This window comes from Emydura macquarii, unplaced genomic scaffold (genome assembly GCF_026122565.2).
Source record: "Emydura macquarii macquarii isolate MOO-44397 ecotype Brisbane River unplaced genomic scaffold, CSIRO-AGI_Emac_v2 contig_3287, whole genome shotgun sequence".
Taxonomy (NCBI): Eukaryota; Metazoa; Chordata; order Testudines; family Chelidae; genus Emydura; species Emydura macquarii.
In genome coordinates, this window is record NW_027133424.1 from 879,136 (window position 1) to 898,075 (window position 18,940).

Genomic DNA, 18,940 nt, shown 5'->3' on the forward strand with positions numbered 1-18,940 from the left:
CCTGCCAATGTTGGAGGGTCTGGAACAAGGGTAGGAAGTGACCCAGGGAGCATGCTAGGGGTCTCAGGCCCTGACCAAGGGCCACTGTTTCAAAGGGCCTGGGGTCACAACCCAGTGGAGTAGGGTGGGCCCAGGTTCCCCTACTTCCCTCCCCCAGTGGGCAACGTTGCCCTGAACTGTAACTGCCAGGCAAACAGACCCTTGGACTCTCACCATTAGGTGTGCTGCTGACCTGGAGCACACCCCCACGCCCCGACAAAAGGAGTGACAGATTGTCTGGAATGCGCTAGCAAAACAAGTCACCACGCACCATCCTGGAGTCCGTCTGTTCACAGTGTTTCAGTCACCACTCCCCGCCAAAGAAGCATGTCAGTCAGGTGGCAAAGTCACAAGATCAGAAGTTAGCAAAGGCCGAAGGACAGGTGCTGTGCAGTGCGGCCCCATGGTGTATATGTCACATGTTTGTAGATTATAAGACCAAATGGGGCCATCCTGGTTATTGAGCTGACCAGCAAAATAGCCTGGAGAACCTCCCCCATGACCCCCTGCCTCTAATCTATTTTGGGCACTTTCCTGGCCCTCAGTGCCACCCCAGCCTGCAAGCAGCTCCCACTCGTTACTCCGCTGATCCTCCTGACACCCCCGGGAGGCAGGGCAGGGCTGCGGGCCCCACCATTCAGCTGGGAACAGAGGCACAGAGAAGCTAAGATGTCTGCTAATTTTGGATGTCCAGCTTGGGGCAGCCTGGGCCTAGTTTGTCACGAACGCTGCATGGCCACAGCTTTGCTGGAGCAGCTGGTGCCTGCATTGCTGACAATGAGGCCCTTCCTGGCTCAACCTGGGAATCCAGGACACGGACAGCACGTAGTCAGGGTCACCTCTGGAAATGGAGTCTGTGGAACTTGGGTAACTTCCCAGGGGAAATATGTGGGCCAGTCAAAGATAGAAACCAGCTTTCCAAGCACTGGGGCCAGTGCATGGACCACACGACCCTCCTTTCTCTTTGCAATCCCCTGCCTCATTCATTCAATAGATTCCTTCCAGTGTCTGCAAGGACAGCATCCTTATTCCTTAGACAGCACTGCTACAATCCCTGTCCATCCCGGGCACTGAGTGAGCCCACAGCCCTGTGCGGGGAGTCAATAACCACAGTTATGCGCTCTATCATGATGCATGCAGCCCAGGCAGAGGAATCAAAGCTGCATAGGCAATCTGAATCCTGGCATCTGAGTGCTTGGCTTTGCACTTCACTAATGCTGTGTGGGGGATAAGCCCAATATTGCTGCAGAAACGGTAATTAATAAAATTATTGTAGTGTGGAATCACAAAAATTCAGACAAGACGCTTTAGACTGGAACTGTGATAGAAATGCTAAATTCGGGCAGGATGTCTTAGAACTACAATAGAAATGGAAAATCGTTGGCCTAGGTTGTAAGACGTTAACTACCTTTGTAGCCGCACCCAGCCATACCCTGTCAGATAGATAACAAGTGACTGTATGTGACTCGGGACTCACTGGCACCAGGAGAATCACCGGGACATGCTGGCACTGTGAGACCCCCACTGTGTGTTATAAGTACCCTATGTGCGGTAAATGACCTGTTAAGTATCAGAAACTCCACTATACAATCTGTATGTAAAAAGGAATCTTAAAAGCCTATTTAAGCCATCTGTATTTTGTACCAAGGTGAAGTTCCAGAGATCAGCACAGGGACGTGCTGTCTGGGCTTCCCTATAGCTATAGCTTCCTGTGTGTATGTCACAATTAAAGTTCTGCTCAATCCAACCCTAAAAGAGAAGCTGCATGATCTTTTCCACGACAATTTGGTGCCAGGACTCGGATCTCCAAGCGCTGGTATCGTCCAGGAAGGACCGCGGACTGCTCCCCGCCGAACCCCAGGCGCCACTCAAAAGGTAAGAGACCTTTTAAATCTCTAATCGGGGTTTCGGAGGAGGGCTGCCTGTAGGCTTCCTATTTGAGAACAGCCAAGTGAGATCTGAACTTTAAGGGTCGAGGTGAGCTTTAAAACTGTCTGTCTGTCTGTCCTATCCTGTGTGTCTGTCTCTGGAAAGCGCGCAGGGAGAGGCTGGGAGTTCGTATTGTGGGCTGGGGATGCTATCAGGTCCTCACCTTGGCAGTTTTATGCATTACACCCAGCAGCACATTAAGGGGTGCTAAGGCGAATGAGTGAGTCCCGAATGATTGTGTTTGACAAAATGAGCCATTGACCAGGTTTTCGACTAAGGCAAGTTCCAGCCGCCCTGATTCCACTGCGAGCCTTGTTGGCGACGATCAGTGTGAGTTAACCGCAGTTGAACCTAGTGACCCAATGGACAGATGGAGTGTTTGCAGCTGCAAGGCTATCCCTTCCCCTTCTCTGATTAATGGGCCTCCTTAGATCCGTTGTCCAAGACACCTTAGCCTCAGTCGCTAGATGGGCCTAGGGTTCGGACTCCTGTGACTTTGGAGGACCCCTTTTGTTCTTGTCTCCTTCCCAACCCTCTCCCGCTAAATAAGCGTTCCGATATTGGGTTCATTCACCTCGGCAGTATTGTGGGCTGAATTAAAGCGGTGCGGATTCCTCAATAAGCCATTCTTCTGTGTGTGTGGGAGTGATAATGGGGACAGGACAATTTAGACGAGTCAGGTCCCTCGAAGGGAACCCCAGCATATTATCTGAGTTCGCATTACTCTCCCAGGACTTGCAAGTTTCTGGCGAAATGGCACTCTTATACCAAGAGTGACCCGGCCAGGCAATTCCCCGTGGTGGGAACATTTGATTTGGATAAAATAATGCACTTAAGAAAAGCGCTAGAGTCTCATGGATCCAAAGTATCCCAGTCACAATGGGATGCATTTTTGATTGATATGATGAAGCTTCAAAAAGTCACAAACTCGGAGACTCAAAGACTCCCAGGAAAAATTAAAACAGCAATTGAAAGAGGTACGGGAGAAATTGGCCTCTCCCCCAAATTCAGGCCCTAGACATCTGTATCCAGCATTAGAAGGGGTACCCCATCTTCAAGAAACAACTGAGGACGTGCTAGACCGTGGTCCCCAACAGAGCTCTGTATGTTTTGTGTTAAAATTGAAACTTGTCATTTCAAAGTCTTTCTGCTCAGTTTTAGCCCTCAGCAGGTTCGATTCTCGCTAGGGTTTCACTGGAGACAGCTTTAGTTAATGGCATGATATTATGACTGCATTTGATATTCGTCTGATCCTTAACACCCTGTCTATAGACTTCAAGTGAGCTTTACCCCCTGCTAACGCAGCCTGGCTTGCTGTTGCCCACTAGTGGCAAATCCAGGTATAGAGGTTTACGAGTTTGCAATTGCCTCTGAGCTAATGGAGCTGTTTTTTTTGTTTGTTTTGTTTTCTTTCTTTGTTTAGCTCAGCCAGTAGAGACTCATGCTTTTAGATCCAGATATTCCTGGGCTCAAACCCCACAGGTGACCCAGCCAGGACCAACTGTGCTGGAGGAGAATGGAACTTTTTGAGGGCTCCTGGCAGTGAGTGGCAAGGGTGCCAAGGAGGATTCACACTGGGATGGTTTAGGGTTGCGTTTCAGTTGCTCATTCACTTACTTTTAATCTGAAAAGGTGACTCGACCAGAGTGTGCAGGTAACTATATGGGAGAGAAGGTTTCTGAGAACAGAGAGCGCTCAGCAGGCAAAGGCAGAATGAGATCCAGCGGTTGGAAGGGAAAGCTGAACAAACGTAGACTGTAAATGAGGGACATATTTTTAACAGAGAGTAAGTATCCAGTGGGACAATTCACATAGGCTGGAGTGGCGTCTCCATCGCTTGGAGTCTGTACATCAAGCGTGGCTGTTGGCACAGCCAGAAGTTCTGGGCTGGATGCAGGAATCACTGGATGTAAGTCTCCTGGCCTGTGCTGTGCCGCAGATTAGAATAGACCGGTCCCTTCTGGCCCTAACATCTGTGAAGCTCTGGGCAGCTCACGTGGGAAGCGCCTTCATCTTGTGGCTGCAGCTGGTATCTCATGCACTGACACGCCACCATGGGCTTTTGCACATGGCAAATGAACAGCAGCTTCATGCATCTCCTTCCTGCTTTGAAATCTGCTTTAGCATTGCTCGCTGGAGGGCTCAGACCACTCCTGCTCCATCAGGAAGGCTTGTAGCCACAGCAGCCACTTCCAGTACTGGGACCCAGTGCCCCTTGATGCCAGCGGGCAAAGGGCACAGAGTTGCATAAGGGCCATGGGGAGCCTGTGGGTCTGATATTTCCATACTAGTTCGCCCAGGACTGTCATGTAAGGAGGTTGCTACTGAAAGCCTGGGTCATGCTAATCACTGAAAAATGTATGTGCAGGTAACATGTGACGAGATGTGTGTCCGGATACAGGAAATTATGTTCTTAAAGCCTTATAGGTAAAGGCAGCTCAGCCAGAGGTAGATGCCTAGAGCCAGGTTCCCCAGGCACTTATCTCCCTGGCTAGCCATTGTGGGTTGTATTGTGCATCTTGCCATGCAAGTCGTTTTGCATCCTGAATGAAACACAAATGAAGACATTTACAGGAAGAGGTGAACAGCGGGGCGGGGGAGACCCTGGTTACAGGTGAACAACAAAGGACTGGTCGAATATAGCTGGAGATGCAGAGAGACACCAGGACACTGGGGAGACAAGCTGCCAGCGGGCTTGGTCTTCTGAAAGGAGGGTCTCCGTCTCAGCCCGTGAGTGAAAATTGCTGAGAGAAGGACTTTGGGTAAGCAGTACCTTGTTCGACCAGAGGACATCTTGTGAGGCTGAGTTTATGCCAGTGGTTCTCAAACTTTTTAAATGGAGCCCCTCCCCGTGGACTTTTGTTTAACAATTGCACCCTCACTTTCAGGGAGAAAACAACAGGGCCTACTTATCATAGGCACAGTTTGACTGCTTAATTGGCGGGGGGGGGGGGGGCCAAGGGTAGCAGCAGTTCTCCCCCCAGCTCTGCAGCCCGATGTGACCTGCCATGGCCCTCCGAAGGAAGGGATGATAGGCAAGGGGACCCAGGCCAAGCTCCGGATCTCCAGACTGCAGGCTTTCCCCCTCTGCTCAGGCTGTGTGCCGGAGATGGGGGAAGATATGGCGAGTGACTGTTCCCCCAGGGGAAGGGGTGCACAGGGAGAACCCTGCATGGAGGGGGTGAAGCCCCATAGTGGTTTCTGGTTCATTATTTCATCCCCTCAGAGCTAAAGCCACCCTGCAGCCCCTGGTGACATTGTCTGGCTCTGCCTTGGACCTCAGACAAGCCACACAGAGCCTGGCCCAGTGACTCCCTGGGGCTGGGGGCAGGATCTGTCCAGCTCAGATCATCCCAACTGCTTCTTCTGGCCTTTGTGTTGGGGGGGGGGGGGGGGGGGGGGGAGAGCTTTGTGCAGCAGATGCAGGCGCAGCAGGGGGGATATGAGTGAGTGAGGAGCCGCCTTTCATCCTTTCTCTCATTCACAGAAAACTCTGCATTGCCACCTCAATCCACAGGCCATAAAACGTGTCCAGCTCCTGGAAAAAAAGCCCGCCTGGGTCTTTAAGGCCACTCAGTGCCTTGAGAATTTGGGTTTGTTTTTCCTTCCTATGAATGGGTTTTGCTGTAAATTACAGCTCTCCCTCATTCCCTTGGGTCGGGCAAAGAGCCTCCAAAGAGAAGCCGGCTTTGATTGGTGCTTGGCTCCCTCCCCCCCAGCCCCCTAATTGAAACCAAATGTGTGGCCAAGGCAAGGGGTTGGATTGTGGGACTTTGGCCCGGGCCCAGGCATCCGCAGAACGCTCCAGCCTCGCAGCGGCGTCTTGCATCAGCCGGGACGGGACCGGGAGAAGTTCCCTCGCTCCCTCTCTCGCCTTCAGGCCGGCTGCACTGGCCCGGGACGGGCCAGGCGTTGGGGCCGCTTCCCCGGCGCCCCAGTCCAGCGCTTCGGGTAGGTGCGTGCTTCGGTTCCCGGGCCGGGCCCGGCCCGGCCCGGCCCGCCGAGCCCCGCCGGCGCAGGAGCCCGGGCTGCCTCCAGCTCCGACGGGCGAGAGCTGAGCTGGGAGCGGCGGTGGGGGCGAGAAGCTGTTTCGGGCCGGGCTGGGCCGAGCCGGGGACTGGCTCCAGCGGCGCTGTCCGCCCCGGGGGAGGGGGCGCCAGGCCGGGCCGAACCGAACCGAACCGGGATGAGTCCTTTGCCCTGGATCCCGGCACGGGGCATCCCGACGGGCAGCGCCGAGCCCCGCGGTGGCTGTGGGGGGCGGCCAGGGCCCCGGGCTGGCTGTGACGGGGCGGGGCCGGGCGGCCCCAGATGCTCCGCGCAGCGCCGGGCACCGGCTGGGTCGGGCGGGCGCCAGCCAGGCTCCCCCTGGTCCTCGGGGCGGTGGGTCTAGGAGACTACAACTCCCAGCATGTCCTGCGCCGGGCCGGCAGCGCTGCACGCTGGGACTTGTGGGCCCGCTCGGTCCCGTCGAACCGAAGGTGGCAGTGGGGCGCGGGTCAGGGTCCCCGGACTGCATTTGCGCCCTTCCCCTGCGCAGGGCAGAAGGGGTCTCGGCGCCACCCCCAGCTGCCCCCGGGAGGTGGGGGGGTCTGTACCTGGGGGCGCAAATGCAGGCTTGGCTCCGCTGCACCATCCCGCACTTACCCTCCGCTCCGACCCCTGCTGTGCCCGGCCTCAGCGTGGCCCGGGGGCGCCCTGTCCGGATCGGGTCTGGTGCAGGCTGCAAGTGACTCCTGGCCCCGCTCCGCCCCGCCGCAGCTCTGTATGGACAAACAAACACGTGTGCGGTGCGCATTGCCGTGGAACAGAACAGGCCGTGCGCGGGATTTTTAGTTTTCGGTGCAGACTCCCCGGCCCCAGGAAGGAGTAGAGGGGAAGCCGCGTGCCCGGTGTGGGCAGGAGACTCGGCCGTGGGGGATCCTGGTGTGGGGTGAGAGGGTCTGTGTGGAGCAATCTGGGTGCGGGTGGCTCTGGGGGGGTCTTGGTGATGGTGGGGAAATCTGGGTGCATGGGCTCGCTGGGGGGTTGCAGGTTCAGGGGCAGTCGGACTCTGCAGGGGAGTCCAGGTGAAGGTGGTTGGGGCTGAGCAGGGGGGTTGGGTGCTGGGGGAGTGGGGCTCAGTGGGGTGGGGGTCCAAGTGCGGGTGGCTGAAGTGAACTCCCTTACCCTCAGCCCAGTGCAAGGTAGGAGCCACTGGCCGGGAGTCTCCAGCCCTGCCTCCTTGCTGTGATTTACCTCTCAGGAAAGGACTTGCCCACATGGCTGGGGAGGGGCGTGTGACTGCTCTGGCAGCCTCTCTTTGCTTCCCTGTCAGAAAGTAATTTTTCTGCAGGGAAGCAAAGAAATCTGCATGGGACCTGAATTCTGCACGTGTGCAGTGGTGCAGAATTCCCCCAGGAGTAGTTTCAGAAGGGCCTAGGATCATGACAGATGTTTGTGGAAACTCTTAGGAAAAAGAGCCAACAATCCCAGCACTTCTTCCTGTTGGAGCAGAGCTGAGCCTGCCATGGCCAGGACAGTGCAGGGGCTTTTGCTGGTTCTAGCCCAGATCAGGACACATGCAGGTGCCCTTTTTCCCCCCTCTGTGACTCTGCCTCTTCTCCTCCGACCGAGGCTCAGCCCCCTAGCCAGACCAAAGCTGGGGCTGTGGTAAGACCTGCCCAGGGAACCCAGCTGCTGTGGAGAGACCCAGAACACCCACCATGGTGCCCAAGAGTACCCTGCCCCTGGAGTGCACCGCCCCGTGCAGGGGAAGGGTCCAGGACTTGGGGTTTCTCTGCAGTAGCCTACGTGAGTGACTCTTGCCTACTGCCTAGCTGCAGCCAGCTTGTGGCCTGGCCTACAGTGGGGCCTTGGGGTGGGGGGAGAGGAAGAGCAGTGGGTGGGGCCTCATGAGGTGGGGGTTAAGGATTCCTCCCCTGGAAGAGGCTGGTGCCGCCCCTGGGCCTGGTGCAGGTGCGGAGCGGCGCTGCTGGGCACCTGGGATAACGGGACTTGAACTCTGCATTTTGGGACTGTCCCGCCCAATTTGGGATAGAGGGGAGTCACCCTAGACTGATCATGTTTTCCATCTGTAGAGTAGCTGGCAATCTGATCCATGACTGGCTAATGGGGCCAGGACTGGCCAGGAGCCTGGACGGTAGCTGTTTGCTCTGCGAGCTGTGTTCTCATCTGCGAGTTAGAACACGACTGAATCAAGCGTCTCCTGTCTGTTTGGTGCACCACAGCCCTGTCTCTTTGGGCTGGACATCGCACCGCTGTGGCAGCCTCTGTGAAATCTTTAGGTTTTCTCAACTCATTTCCCACTGGGGAGATGCCTGGCTCTCAACCTTCCTTCACTGCCAGTACCTCCTGGTCTCCTCAGTGCAGAGTGTTTGACTCCTGGAGACGGAGTGGGCTCTGGTGGGAACGTGGACAGGAAGGGCCTCCTGGGTCCCTGAGTCCAGGCCCCACTGTGACAGGCAACCCTGTCTTACGGTCCCTTTCAGAAACTCACCGAGCTCCATCTTCAAATGAGTTAGATTGCAGCCCCTGCTGTCCAACTAGGAAACTGTTCCAGAACCTTCTCCCTCCCTGGTCTTCACCGCCCAATGGCTTTATAGAGAACAATCGGATCCCTGCTCAACCTGCATTTTGCCACACTAAACAAGCCAAGCTCTTCCGGCCTCCTCTCATAAGCTAGGCCCTCATTCCCCTCATCATTGTAGTAGCTCTTCTTTGCAGCAGTGTGCCTTCATCTTTCTTGGGTGACTGGGATTCGTGCAGTATTTCAGAGGAGGTCTTACCAGGGCCTCGTACAATGGCATTTAATGCTTCACGGACGGAGGGGCTGGGGTGAGATGCTCCCAGGGCCCATGCTCTGGGGATATAGAGAGAGGGCTTCCATCTCTAGGGATGGCACCTGGCATCCACACAGGGAAGAAAAAACCTCAGTTGATCTGAGATGCTAACAATTCTGCCAGAGACACACTCTCCCACCCACGTGAATCTGTTGTGCTAATTGCCAAGTAGGGGTGCATAAGGCGAGCTGCTTGTGGGAGAAAGGAACATTGTGACTGGGGTGATCTCTATGGGGCGGTGATGAGGAGGGAAGTCATAGGTGTGGGGGACTCCCTTTAGAAGACATTGGGTGGGTATATGCCTCCATGGAGTGTGGCCTGCCTCTCAACCTGCCTGAATATGATGTCCCACATTCAGAGTAAATGACCAATGACTCCACGGTGGAACATCTGCATTTTGCCAGATGTCACCCTATAACTTACAGAGTAAAATGGCTTGTGACTTTTGTACCCATTGGAAAGGCTGCTTTGTTAGTGCGTGAATTAGATAAATCAGCTCTTTTAGAAAGGAAAGCCGCACTTTGTACCAATGAACATGAGAGGGTTTGAAGCCTGGACTTTTAGATACCCAAGGCAGCCCTGTAGCCCCGGGGTCGGCAACCTTAACAAAGGGCCATGCCCAATCTCCCCCCCTGCCCCATCCCAGTATTGGTGGCTGTGTCTGGCAGGGATGGGTCTGGAGCCCCTGTTCCGGTGGCAGTGGCAGTGGCGAGCACAGCGTGGCTCCGGCTGGGGTGCTGTGTGCCACTTTTGGCACGTGTGCTGCAGGTTGCCCACCCCTGCTCTAGCCCATCAGCTACAGGAATAGCTACTAACCACTCTGTGAACCAGCTCCTGGAGGGGGACTTGTGCGTAGTCAGTCATTTGCTAGACAGCTGTAGAATACTACAGATCAGGACTCCTGGGTTTTATCTTTTGTGCCGGAAGGGGACTGTGATGTAGTCATTAAAAACAGATTAACCGAGGCATGTATATTTGTCACAGTCAGAAAAGCAGTGGGGCTGAGTGAATAAGGCTTGTCTCACATATTAGATCTGGATTCTATTTCCAGTGCTGCCAGAAGCAACCTCTGTGGCATCTTGTTTGTAAAGTGGGGGAGGGCTAGTACATAACTGCCTTCTGGATTGTTGTAGGAGGGGACCTTAGTCAGTGCATGGGAATATAAACCGCAGCCACCAAAGGTCAGTATTGAACTCATGGTCTCTTCACTCAGTGCACTTTCCCCAGGTTGCAGGGAATTTGGTGAGGGTGTCTCTCTTGTCCGTTGTCTCTCTGCAAGACATTCCAGGTGACCCATTACACCTGAGAGGTCCAGATGACAGCGATGGTGGTGGGAGAGCAACTATGGCGGATGCTCTTTACAAAGGGCAGTGGCGGGGGGGCTTTGCAGGCGAGGATATCCACAAGGATCTTTGGCGGTGGTTCAGAGGCAGAGGTTTGCCTGGGGTATGACCTGGGGACTCTCCCTGAACTTCAGTCTTGTGTTCTTGTTAACGATCATCCCTGTGTCTGCGAGGGAAGAAATCCCTGCTCGAGACAAAGAACGGACAAGACTACTTGTAGGAAATGATGGGAAAATACAGTTAGTTGTGAAATCTGAGTTCCACTGGAAATGTCTGGTGTAAAGGGAGAGGGAACATCTGTCATGAGAAGATCTCAAAGCACTTCATAAATAGCAGTGATCCCTGTTTTACACAATTGTGGCAGTTTGTTTATTACAAATGGTGAAACAGCTCCAAGGAAGTTGGGGGGCAAAACTTTCCAAACATCTGCATCTGATTTGTGTCTGGAAAAAGAGCACCTGCATATGCAAAAGAGGGAGTTTATATGGGCAAGTCCTCTGGTTACATGAGCCATTCATTAGTTTTGTAGGTGCGTGGAGATTAAGGCCAGAAAGGACTAGTAGGTCATCTTGGCTGAGCTCCTGTATAGTGCAGACCATTCACTTTCTCCTGCTTGACCCCATGGCTTAGTCTAAACTAAAGCACTTCAGTCCTCAAGAGATTAAACTGTTGTGTGCCGCAGGCAGAGGATGGGAGAGACCAAGGTACCTCCAAGGCCTTGCAATGGCAGGGAATCAATTCGGTGGGACTGATTAGCTGGTTGGGAGGGCATGTGTTTGGGTTCCAGTATTGTAGGCACAGCTGTTTGAAAATGTGATGGTTTTTAAAAAAAAAAAAAAAAAAAATTCTGTGATCATCCTAGATTAAACCCCAGCCGGAAACGGAGGTGGCTGTTCTCATTTATATGCAATACGAAAAGATCAAGAGTGAGTGCAGATACTTGTACAGACCCAGTAAACAGGGTGGATTAACTGTTCCAAATATTCTATGGCACTATCAAGCCACCCAGCTCAAAGCAGTAGCAGATTAGGGGCATGCTAACCCAGCCAGACACTAGGTCTTTATTGAACAAGAAAATTGTGGCAGCGTAAACATCGCTAGGCTACCATGGATCAATAAAAAAATCAGGTCTTCCAGAAACATCCATACTTCCTTTAGCAAAGGCTGCTCTTTGGGTTTGAGACAGAACTAGAGATAAGGTCCATTCTTTTCCCTCACCAATGACACCCATTGCAGATGCACCAGATCCTAACCCGCATCACAAACCAGAGTGCTTTAAAGATTGGGAGAGCCACATTGTTGGCCAGCTGTTGAGTAAAGAAACTTGTCCAATTTATTTTGAGATCAAAGCAAACTTTAACTGGCCGTTCTCCCGTGGGATCAGTATTTTCAAATTAGGCATTATGTGTCTCACCTTTACAGAGAAAAACTGTTTTATACAGAAAGTTAAGTGGGATAGAAGCGGTGGCATCTAGTCAATTAGGAAACAAACAAACAAAATTATAACTAATCTATGTTAATCTTTGCAGACAACATTCCTAACAAAAATGTCTTTGTAACTTATGCTGGGAAAAGGCTCTGGATAGATAAATTTACCCCACAGTAATGGGATTTGATCTAGAACAGAAGACCAGCAACTAATATCTGTGGCATGATAAAAATTTCTTTCAGATATTGTTTCTATGGTGCCTCACACCAGTCAGGTCCAATATATAATACAGGTGAGTGACAGAGAGAGAATATATGAATGTGGGATTAAATGTTGGTGAAACTGTGGAGAAAGAGGAGATTTTTATGCATATATGGTGGACATGTCTAGTCACTAGGGAATACTCAGATGCAATCTGTGGCCAGATATCCCCAATAGTTGGACCAAAGGATCCTTAGGAAGCCCCAGGAGGATTACTGAGCAGAAATGGTCACATCAGAGGGTATGAAGAATTAATCTCTCACCTGCTAGAGGTGGCTTATCTAGGGATAGCCTCTAACTGGAAAAAGAAAAATAGTCCAACCATAGAGAAATGGTTCAAAAACACGGGAGGTTGTGGTAATGGAAAAATTAACACTAATTACATACCCAACAAAATCGACAGAGGACACATAGATACTTAGCTATTTGGTTACCTTTTATTCAGTATTCAAAGCAGAGTCATTTGGGAAAAAACCCACCACACCTGTCCAACATCTTGGAATATTAACATTAGATAGACATGCCTGGTTTGCTATGTACAGAGATTTCACTCAGTTTAATAAAATCACTAGAAACAACAGTTCATAGGTGCTGTAAGGATGCTCACTCTGTAATAGGGTAACAACACATAAAAGAGAGAGAGCTGTTGACTATATACTGTTGAAATGATTGTTTTGTTTGTTTCTGAAACTTGCATGGTAAAGATTTAAGAGAATAATTTTTGCTGACTTGCCCAAAGCAATCCAGCCCATCAGCAGTAGAGCTGGGAACACACTCCATCTCTTGCTCTGGCCATGACCCTCCAATCCTCTCATTTGGGTGAGGAGGTGGTAGGAGGGTGAGTGAAGTGGTGGTTTTTGTCGTGTGTGTGTGTGTGTGTGTGTGTGTGTGTGTGTGTGTGTGTGTGTGTGTGTGTGTGTGTGTGTGTGTGTGTGTGTGTGTGTGTGTGTGTGTGTGTGTGTGTGTGTGTGTGTGTGTGTGTGTGTGTGTGTGTGTGTGTGTGTGTGTGTGTGTGTGTGTGTGTACATTTCAGCGTATAGTATATAGACCAGTATAAACAAGTCATTGTCTGTATGAAAATGTTGTTTGTACTGACTTCGCTCCTGCTTTTTATGTAGCCTGTTGTAAAACTAGGCAAAGATCTAGAGGAATTGACGTACCCTGGCAGACCTCTGCGTACCCCCAAGGATGAGCATACCCCAGCTGAGAACCACTGGTTCACAGCACTGAGATGGTGTCACATGCTGGTCTGTATGGGGGGCTGGACTGCATTTTCCTTGGTCATTGGTGCAGAACTGTGTGTGTGTGCAGGGCGGAAGCATGTTCTTGTGGCTGAGATGGAGCTGGGGTGCTGATCCTCACGCTGCCCCAGACTCCCCGGGAGCGAGTCAGTCCGTTACCTCTAAGTGCCTCGTCTTCCCCTCCATCAGAGAAGCAGCCTGCTGCTCTGCCCCACCAGGTGCCCTGAAGCTTCATGCGTTGGTGGTCGCACGGTGTGTTTAGCCCCGCGGGCAGGAGGTGCTGGAGAAGCACAAGCTGAGGGCTGAGTTGGTTGTCGGGGCAGGGCTGCAAACAGGGCCTTGCAGGGCTTCCCACGTGTGCTCAGTGGCTCCAGGGCAGAAGCGGGCTCCTGTGAGCTTCATGGCGACCCTGGCGCTACCCCCAGGGTATCTGTCTCGGCCGCCTCCCTGGGCTAAAGCTAGTGCTGTAGCACTGTGCCCTGGGCTGTGACTGTGAGCCCAGGGCAGGACAGTCCCATCTCCGGCCTACGGGAGCTGGGCTGAGTGTTTTCATCTCCCAAACCCCTCCCGCCTGGTGTGGGGCTCCAGCCCACCGACAGTCGCTCAGGGCTGTGGTGGGCTGGCGAGAAGGGACAGGTCACTGCTGAAAGAGAGGGAATTCACCAGCCTGATCCCCCCCACAGGCCTCCCTCGTGGGCGAAGATGGGCTGGCCTGAGGGGGTTGGATTTCGCCTCTTGGCATGCTCGCGTTCCTTCATGCCAGCCTGCGCCTGCCCTGGCAGTGCGGTGAGATGAACTGCAGGGAAGCCAGAGGTGTTGCCTGCATTAAGGGTCTGACACACAGGAGTCCCAGTGTCACCCTCTCCACGTGACAGAGATCACCATCCGCTGACTGGTCTAGACATGGTATCCTGCAGTAGTCAGTGTAGTTGCTACACCTTGGAGCAGGTGGTCTTGCTGTGATAGGTGGGTAAGGTTTGTGTAGCTCTTCCCTGTTGGCATGGATTGTCGCTGATACACCAGGCTGTGGACGGTGCGGCCATTACATCTGCATGCTGTTGGCATGACTGTCACACTGTAGTGCACATGGGGTAGCTTTAACACCGGGGTGTGGATGGGGGTAGCTGTTACACCTGGGCACATGTGATACCGCTGTTACTGTCTGGTGCAGGAGGTATGAATGGGTTCACGTTGGTGTGGTTAGTGCAGCTAGCCCATCTTGGTGCAGTTCCGCTCGCACTGTATGGCATAGGTTTACATGGGGCTAAGGAGGGTATCGGTGTCACGCCTTCTTGTTGGTGGAGCTGTATGGCTGTCACACCTTGAGTGGTGTGGCGGCTCCACCTTGCATGGATGGGGTAAATGTTACAGTATGGTGCAGACTGTGGAAGAAACAAAGCTTCACTCTGCGTTTTAGTTGAGGCTCATCAGAGATCTGAGACTTTTTTATTATTATAAAAGCACAAGCATATGCAAGGGGAGAGCCACTGACAGAGTTGTTTCTGGTCAGTAAAGGGTCTCCACCTTCAGGCAGATTTTAACATATATTTATAACAGTGCTAGAATCACAGCATTCATTCTTCTTGTCATTAGTCAAGGTTACAGACATAGGCAAACTGCAGTACAAGCATTTTCAGCTAAGACAGTTGATATTTTCCAGCACTGTTTACATTCTTTTCTTCTGCACTGTCTCACTCTCTGTTTTACCCCCTCCCTTTACCCATAAGACATACTTTCCTTGACCAAAGTTTAAGGCCTAAGCAGTTTACTTCAACAAGACAATGCAACTGGTAGCTTGGTGCAGATGTTATACCTCCACATGGAGGGTGTGCCTCCTATACCCTGGTGTGGATGGAGGACACGCTAAATCTGTCTGTAGGTAGCTTGGTTAGTGAAGCTTTTAAACCTCAGTGTGGATGGTGTAGTTCTGACACACTAATACTGATGGTGCAGCCATTAGTCTTTGTTGTGCGTGGAGTGGCGGTTACTCCTTATTGTAAATACAGTCGCTGACACCAAGGCAGGTCTATGCTGCCAGCAAAATGTGGTGGCAGTCGACGGGAGTTACACAAGCTACGTTACTTCCCTTTTGCGCGCTGTCTCCTCTGTGGTGCGCTGACGGGAAACGTGTTCCCGTCAACACAGCGCTATGCCTCTTTTGGAGTTGGTTTTAATAGATCAACTTCCAGATTGATTTGAGCGTCTTCACTGCTGCTCGGTCGGTCTGGAAAAATCGATCTGACGGTGGCAAATTTGCTGCCATCAATGTGTATGTAGCCCAAGAAGCTATTCCATGCCTGGTATGGAGGTGACAACTGTTACAGCTGGGTGAGGATGGTGTAGCTGCTATGCCTTGTGTGCACAGTGTAGATGTCACACCTTCAGGCAGTTGGTGTAGCTGTTACACCTCGGGGCATCAGATACAGCTCTAACACCTTTCTGCCAATTGTATAGCTGTTACACCCTGGTGTGGCTGTTACCGTCTGTATTGTGCGGTATAATGGTTGAACTTTGATGTGGATGGAGCAGGTATCCTACCATGCATATTCTGGTGCTGTATTAGCTGCCACCATAGTGAAGGTGACATCCAGAACTTTCACTTTGATGGGATAGAATCGTAAAAACGTCATGTTTGAGTAAGTTTTAGGAGAACTAAAATGTGACCATAATCTTTGTCTTGTTATGGATTGTTTGGTGTACTTGTTGGTTGCTGAATTGAAATTCTGAGAAGTTTATAATAAGGTGTTAAAAATGGGTGTTCTGGCATTTTTCCTAGCTGCAGGTGGTGTAGCTGTTGTGTCTTTGAGGATGGTATTTCTTTTTCACCTGGCTGCAGGTGGTGGTATTGATTCTGGACACTTTGTGATCAGTGTGGATACCAGTAAGACATGGTATGCCCGATTTGCAGATCAGTAAGGTTTAGTGTGCAAGGTTTTCTATAAATATACTAGTTAGATACAAAGCCTAAAATTAACTACAATATATCATACTCACTAAGCCTGGAGAGTTAAGCAGTCACTCAGAAGGCTGTATACAGGAATGGCTTTCTTCAGGGGCCCCGCCAGGGAGTCAGTGGATTCTCTGGTCCAACTGGCAGCACCTCCCTCAGAGTCAGGTGTTGATGGAGCACCCCCTTTTGTCTAAGTGGTTACTACTTATACCATTCCATAAACAACCTTCACCTAATTATCTCTCTCATTATCATATATGCTAATTACCTACATTGGATTTCCAACCTTAACTACATTCCATTCTCACCAAAATTGGGGTTGTCAAAACAACATCTGGTGATAGGAGGGGCGGAGTAAAAGTATGCCCCTTGACAACAAAACAGTGTACCCCCAGACATTCAAGGATAACTTGTTGTTCCCATCACTGTTATCTATGCACAGCTGCAAGCATACAGTGTCTGTATTTTGTCTTCTTATGTGCCATGCTATGCAGAAACTGAAACCTCTATAAGGTTATTCAGTCTCTGCCAACTGGAAGATGTCATGCTACAGGGGTCAGAATAGCCAAGCAAGCAACTGAAGCTATGCTAAGCCTGTAGGACAGTGGTCAAGCAACTCAAATTGTACTGGGCCTCCAGCAGTGCAACTGTTTAACCTGGAGACATGTTGGCTGTGCTCCAGTCACTTTCTGGCTAGATCATTGGGTTCAACGGGTAGCGATCAATGGCTTGATGTCTAGCTGGCAGCCGTTAACAAGCAGAGTGACCCAAGGGTTGGTCCTGTGGCCAGTTTTGTTCAACATCTTCATTAATGATCTGGAGGATGGGGTAAATTGCACCCTCAGCAAGTTTGCAGATGACACTAAGCTGGAGGGAGTGGTAAATACCCTGGAAGGTAGGGATAGGATACAGAGTGACCTAGAGAAATGGAGGATTGGGCCAAAAGAAATCTGATGAGGTTCAGCAAGGACAAGTGCAGAGTCCTGCACTTAGGACGGAAGAATCCCATGCGCAGCTACAGACTGGGGACCGATGGGCTAGGCAGCAGTTCTGCAGAAAAGGACATGGGGGTAACAGTGGATAAGAAGCTGGATATGAGTCAGCAGTGTGCCCTGGTTGCTGAGAAGGCTAATGGCATATTGGGCTGCATTAGTAGGAGCATTGCCAGCAGATGGAGGGAAGTGATTATTCCCCTCTATTCGGCATTGGTGAGGCCGCATTTGGAGTATTGTCCAGTTTTGGGCCCCCCACTACAAAAAGGATGTGGACAAGTTGGAGAAAGTCCAGTGGACGGCAACAAAAATGATTCGGGGGCTGGAGCACAAGACTTATGAGGAGAGGCTGAGGGAAGTAGGCTTGTTTAGTCTACAGAAGAGAAGAATGAGAGGTGATTTGATAGCAGCCTTTAACTATCTGAAAGGGGGTCCAGGAGGATGGAGCTAGGCTGTTCTCAGTGGTGGCAGATGACGGAACAAGGAGCAATGGTCTCAAGTTGCAGTGGGGGAGGTCTAGGTTGGACATTAGGAAAAAGTTTTTCACTGGGTGGGTGGTGAAGCACTGGAACGGGTTACCTAAGGAGGTGGTGGAATTTCCATCTTTAGAGGTTTTTAAACTGTGGCTTGACAAAGCCTTGGCTGGGATGATTTAGCTGAGGTTAGTCCTGTTTTGAGCAGCGGGTTGGACTAGATGACCTTCTGAGGTCCCTTTCAACTCTAATCTTCTGTGATTCTCGTTGGAATCTGATGATCTCTTCCTCTTCCAGCTGGGGAATCTGTCATTCTTGGGGCAATGTTTCCTTTGTTCTGTTCTCCTGACACGGACTTGCATTTTCTGTCTATTCTGTCGTTAGCTTCTAACAAGCTTCTGGAACCAATGACAACTAATGTACTCACTGGAGTGCCTGTGTTTCGCATTCCCCACTGTCTAATGTGCAGAAGAGGCAAGTTTGTTCCAGGCCCCAGCCACAGAAGATTTTTGTCCTTCTCACCATATGTCTTGACCCAGTGACCCTAGTATAGCACCATGCAGTGTGCTGTGGTAGCTGAACAAAGCTGGGTATTCACCCCTCAGTTTCCCAGGGCTGTCTTCATCTGGTTCTCTGCTATGGGTACTTACCCAACTGACTGTGCCCAGATAGGGCTTGCCATGGTGGGACTGACCTGATCTGCTATAGAGAACTCTTGTGAACTGTGAGCCAGGATCACTTGTTGTCAATTTCAGAGTCCCAGGGTGAGCAAAATGCATCTTGCAAATGTGTTGCTGCCTTGGCACTTGCTTTGTTGTGCAACATCTCCCTTCCAAAGCCACTTGAGAAATAATCTGTGCAGTTTAATTCAGATAGCCTTGCCTACCCTGGGCAGAGAGCAACCAGGGATCTCATGTGCTTTCAGTCATTCCTTTGTATTCTCCTTCGCTGATCACTGATTTCCTGCTTTGTCATCCATCCCTAGTTGGATGTGATCGCATATTAAGAAACATACAGGCACTGGAACAAATTACCAAGGGAGGTTCTCGAATCCCCATCTCTGGATGTCTTTAAGAACACACTAGACAAATATCTGGTTGGGATAGTCTAAATATCCTCTGCATGGGGAGGATGTATTAAATGACCTCTTGAGGTCCCTTCCAGCCTTGTATTTCTCGGATTCTATTCTTCATCTGTCAGGGAATGTTTCATTAGGGCCGTCTCCATTAGAGTTGGTCGGAAATGTTCTGATGAAATGTTTTTCCATCAGAAAATGCTGATTCATGAGAGCAAAATGTTTAGTGGAAATGTGACGATTGCAACAAAACTTGGAAAGAAAAATCCTTTTTGGAATGGATTGTTTAGAAATGGAGAAAAAAAATCAAAACCACTTTTTTGTTTCCATTTTTTATTTTATAAAATATCAAATATTTAAAAGTCA

The 18,940-nt window shown here is 51.0% G+C and overlaps 1 protein-coding gene across 1 annotated transcript in view; it reads left to right on the forward strand.

The window, feature by feature from the left end:
- The first annotated feature begins 5,757 nt into the window (after positions 1-5,757).
- The window catches only part of DDR2 (discoidin domain receptor tyrosine kinase 2), an 80,299-nt gene continuing 67,116 nt past the window's right edge, over positions 5,758-18,940 (forward strand). The window contains exon 1 of the mRNA XM_067532512.1: positions 5,758-5,919. The gene's annotated coding sequence lies outside the window, so the exon portion shown is untranslated. The remainder of the gene's footprint in view (positions 5,920-18,940) is intronic.